The sequence below is a fragment of the Cebus imitator genome, unplaced genomic scaffold (assembly GCF_001604975.1).
Source record: "Cebus imitator isolate Cc_AM_T3 unplaced genomic scaffold, Cebus_imitator-1.0 Scaffold22, whole genome shotgun sequence".
NCBI classification, from domain to species: domain Eukaryota; kingdom Metazoa; phylum Chordata; class Mammalia; order Primates; family Cebidae; genus Cebus; species Cebus imitator.
The window spans coordinates 4761205-4766339 of NW_016107337.1; positions in this window are offsets into that span (position 1 = coordinate 4761205).

Here is a 5135-nt window from a genome sequence, read left to right on the forward strand (position 1 = left end):
GCTCTGTTGTCCAGGCTGGAATGCAATGGTGCAGTCTCAGCTCACTGCAACTTTCACCTCCCACGTTCAAGCGATTCTCCTGCCTCAGTCCTCTGAGTAGCTGGGATTACAGGTATGCACCACCACACCTGGCTATTTTTGTATTTTTAGTAGAGACGAGGTTTTGCCACATTGGCCAGGCTAGTCTGTAACTCCTGACCTCAGGTGATCCACCCACCTCGGCCTCCCAAAGTGCTGGGATTACAGGCGTGAGCTACACACCCAGCCATAAAACAGATGTTTCTACTTGGAGAGAAAGATCTAAAACCACTTTCTTGGTTAATAATTGCCTTGCCCAGGATGCAAGACAACTAACAATAGGGCGCAGACATATCAGCAAGAATGGACTCCTACCATTCCTTGTCATGACATCTGTCTTCCTGAGCCACAGCCTCAGTGCAGTTTGCATTAATTCAGTTCAAGTCAGCAATCATCAGTCAAGATATTTAAGAAATATGGAGTTAGTCCTAGTGAGTCATAGCCTGTTCTTTTCAAGCTGGGAAAAGTTTGGGGTTTTAAACAAAATCATATTATTTGATTCAGATGTAGCCAAAATATTGCTAGAACAGGAAATTTTAAAAACACTAAAGAAAGAGAAGATGTTTAGGTTTATTTAAACAGTAGAATTAATGTTGAATATTTCCTGTCTATAAGTTTGGGAAATAATGTGTTATTTGAAAAAGTCAACTGACAACCTGGTATGGAAAATGAAATAATAACAATGATAATGGCTGTTTGTTGAATCTTACTAAATGCTGGGCACCGTGTTTAAACTTTCTATGCATAACCTCATTTTCTCTGTGAGATATTTGTAAAAGTATAAACAAAGACTCAGATAGGTTAAATGGTTTCCTTAAAGTTCCTCAGCTCATCAATCCCAGGGCTAGACTTCAAAACTAGGTCTTGATTTCTGGAGAAGCATGCCAGAATGCATCTCCAGGAATTGAGAAAATCATTATTAGACGTTTTTTTTAGAGTCTTTTTATGTAATAATGAATATGATAAATAAATGCTTAGTTAAAATCATTAACCTGAATTTATGAAGCCTGAGAAATCCACCCTAGATGGACTCTACTGCCCTGAACTGATCGGAAAGATTACTTTTTGGAGCTAAAGATTTAAGAGGCAGAAAACAACCAAATCTTGATTAATGTGTCACCTGTGTTGTGGGGCACCTCCCACCATGGTTTCCCATCTACACAACAACTAACACAGAGCTCTTTAAGGACATGTGTGCTCCCCTCACTCACTTGTTTCTCATACTTCTGTGAAGGAAGTATCTTCTAGGCCTAGCATATGATAAACTATTCCCAAATTCGAATTTCCTTAAGATTTCAGATTCCTTCTCTATGTCAGACCAAGGAAATTCTAGAATCTCAGTCTCATTAAATATCAGTTTGCTGTTGAGCCCAAGTGTCAACTAACCAAGTAAATTGTTAGAGACAAATTGTTAGAATAAATTGCTAGCTGCACAAACTAACACTTAAGAATCTCTGGCAAATGAAGTCATATGAATAAAGTTGGACTGATTAAGTGTTGTAGTTTGTTCTCCTTGGTTTACTATCCTTAGAATCCATTCCAGTGCCTATTACCCAGGTCTCTTTCAATATAAATGAGCATCTTTAAATTCTTTTAGAGAATAATTCGTTTCCTCCTGAGTCAGACCTCACCCTTGTCCTCCTAGAACATGGGGAGATCTTATCTAATTTTAGGTGTAGTGGCAACCATATACGGTTGCAGTGAGTCCTAGGGAGAAAGGCACTTTCTTGCAAAGCAACTGTTCCAGATAAGGCCATGAAGCAAGAAAGGTTAGTCTTTTCAGATACTGAAAGGCAGTTGGCTTCTACTGTCAAGAGAGGCTCAGAGTGATCCTAGAGCTCCACATTTTCAGCTTCATCTGTGATCACCCAGATGTCCCCATTACAAGTGTCATTATTTCACTCTTTCCCAAGGAATGCCCTAGATTTCAAGTGAGAAACTTAGTGAAGGCGTGAATTCAACTTACCGTATAATTCTACCCCACACAACTAAATTTTGCATCTCATTATCAGCAAAGTCAGCTATGCCATTATAAAAATATTAATTTTAGGCTCCTGCAGATGCTTTCTAGTTCTCTGAACATGACTTAAACTGAGAGTATAATCATATGAGTTTGCCATTTTCTTTGGGTTAGAGCTCTGCAGCATTCAAAAGAAGTCATTCCACCCCATCCTTGCCTTAATAGACAAGTGCTACAGTCGTCAGGATACATACTTCACAATCAATACAGGTTGATTGTGGCTACAGATTTGTACAATACAGATTGATTGTGGCTACAGATTTACCACAGATAATTAGGATTGTACAGATTGTATTACAGATAATTAGGCTAACTGTGATGCCATTACCACTTCATTTTCTGTTAGGAAGGAGCTCATGCCTACTTTGAAGACTAAGGATGCAACCAACTTAAACCATAAATCTCATCTGCTCTGGTTTGAAAATTTGTCCTCACTAATGTTCATGTTAAAACTTAATCCCCAATGTGGCAGTATTGATAGGTGGAGCATTTAAGAGGCGATTAGGTCATGAGGGTTGTGCCTTCATGAATAGATTAGTCCATTCATGGATCAATGAGTTAATGAATCAGTGAATTATGGTGGCTTTGTAAGAATATGAGAGACCTGAGTTAGCATTCTTAATTCCCTCACAATGTGTTGCCCTGCACTGCCTCAGAACTCTGCAGAGAGTACCCACCGGCAAGAAGGCTCTTGCCATATGTGATCCCATAACCTTGGACTTCCCAGCTTCCATAACTGTAAGAACCACAGAAAACCCTGAATAGCCAAAGCAATCTTGAGCAAAAAGAAAAGGACAAAGCTAGAGTCATCACACTATTTTACTTTTACTACAAGTATATTATAGTAACTCAAAAACAGACACATAAACCAATGGAACAGAAAGGAGAGCCCAGAAATAAATCCATTATTTACAACCAAGTGACTTTTGATAATGGCATCAAGAATATTCAGTGGGAAAAGGATAGTATTTTCAATAAATGGTGCTGAGAAAACTGTATATCAACATGTAGAAAACAAAACTAGACCCTTTTCTTTCAGCAAATACAAAAATCAAATCAAAATGAATTAAAGCCTTAAATATAAGATCTGACACTATACAACTACTAGAAGAAAGCATTGGAGAAATGTGTTGGCCTGGGCAAAGATTTTTTGGGTAAACTGCAAAAGCACAGGCAACAAATACAAAAATAGACAAAATCACATTAAGCCAAAAACTTTCTGCATAGCAAAGGAACCAATCAACAGAGTGAAGAGACAAGCCACAGAATAGGAGAAAATATTCGCAAACTGTTCATCCATCAAGGATTAATAAACAACACATCTGTGGAATTCAAACAACTCAACATCAAGATAGCAAATAATCTGATTAAAAATGGTCAAACAATCTGAATAGACATCTCTCAAAAGAAGACATACAAATGGCCAATAGTCACATGCAAAAATGCTCAGCATCACTAGTTATTATGGAATGCAAATCAAAACCACAATGAGATATCATTTTATGCCTGTTAAAATGTACATTATATAAAAGACAAAAAATAACAGGTGCTGGTGAGGATGCAGAGAAGGGGGAATGCTAGTGCACTGCTGGTAGGAATGGAAATTAGTACTGCAATAGTGAAAAATAATATGAAGTTTCCTAAAATATTAGATCTAAAAATAGATCTATATATTCAGCAATCTCATTGCTGGGTATATATTCAATAAAAAAGAACTCAGTATATCAAAAAGATATCTGCATGTCCATGTTTATTGCAGCACTATTCAAAATAGTCAAGATATGAAATCAGCCTAAATATCCATCAGTGGATGAATGGATAAAGAAAATGGTATAGATGCACAATGGAATACTATTCAGCCTTATTTAAAAAAAATCTGGTCATTTGTAGCAACATGGATGGAACTGAAGGTCATTATATAGGCTGAAATAAGCCAGGCACAGAAAGACAAATATCACATGTTCTCACTTGTATGTGGGAGCCAAAAACATTTGTCTCATGGAGGTAGAGAGTAGAATGACAGTTACTAGAGGCTGGAAGGGGACGGGGGTAATGAAGAGAGGTTGGTTAATTGCTATAAAAATACAGCTAGATAGAAGAAATAATTTCTAGTGTTTCATAGCACAGTAGAGTGACAATAGTTAACAATCATTGTGTATTTCAAAATAGCTAGAAGAGAAGATTTCGAATGTTCTCAACACAAAGACATGGTAAGTATTTGAGGTGATGGATATCATAAATACCTTGATTTGATCATTACACATTACATGCATGGATCAAAACATTACATGTACCCCATAAATGTGTACAATTATGATGTATCAATTAAAAGAAATGGAAAACAAAAAAATCCCTTTTCTTTATAAATTACCCAGTTTCAGTATTTTGTTATAAGCAACAGAAAATGGACTCAGACATTATCTTTAAAAACTTCTTGTACTAATTTCTATATCTCTCTGGGTTCAGTCAGGACTTAGAAACTAGTTATTTTATGTAGTAACAGAATTTAATGTGGAGATTTGTTACAGTTCTAAAAACTTTATGTAGCATAAAAGAACACTAAGATTTCACACATATAGAAACTTCAGGAAGCAGGTGACACCCAAGAATGTGTGTGTGTGCGTGTGTGTGTGTGTGTGTGTGTGTGTGTGTATGTATGTGTAGACAGGGTATCTCTCTATGTTGCCCGGGCTATTCTTGATCACCTGGCTTTCAAGTGGTCCTCCCACCTCAGCCTCCCAAAGTGCTGTGATTACAGGCACAAGCCACTGCGACCAGAAGGAGCTGCAATTTAGACTCAGAGGTGGCACTGCTCCTGTGGTACTGAAGGGAACCCGTGGGATTGGGTCTGAGATCTATAAGAAGAGGGAGAGGGTTCCAGATGGTTTGTGCTGGTTTCTCTGAAGCAGTGCCATGAGGTTAGCTGAGAGATAATAAAAAACTGTGAACTGAAATTAACTGCAGCAACTGTAACCTACTGCTGTTGGCAGCCTAGAGAAAGATTGTTGAGGTCATGCTGATGGGAGCAGAAAATATG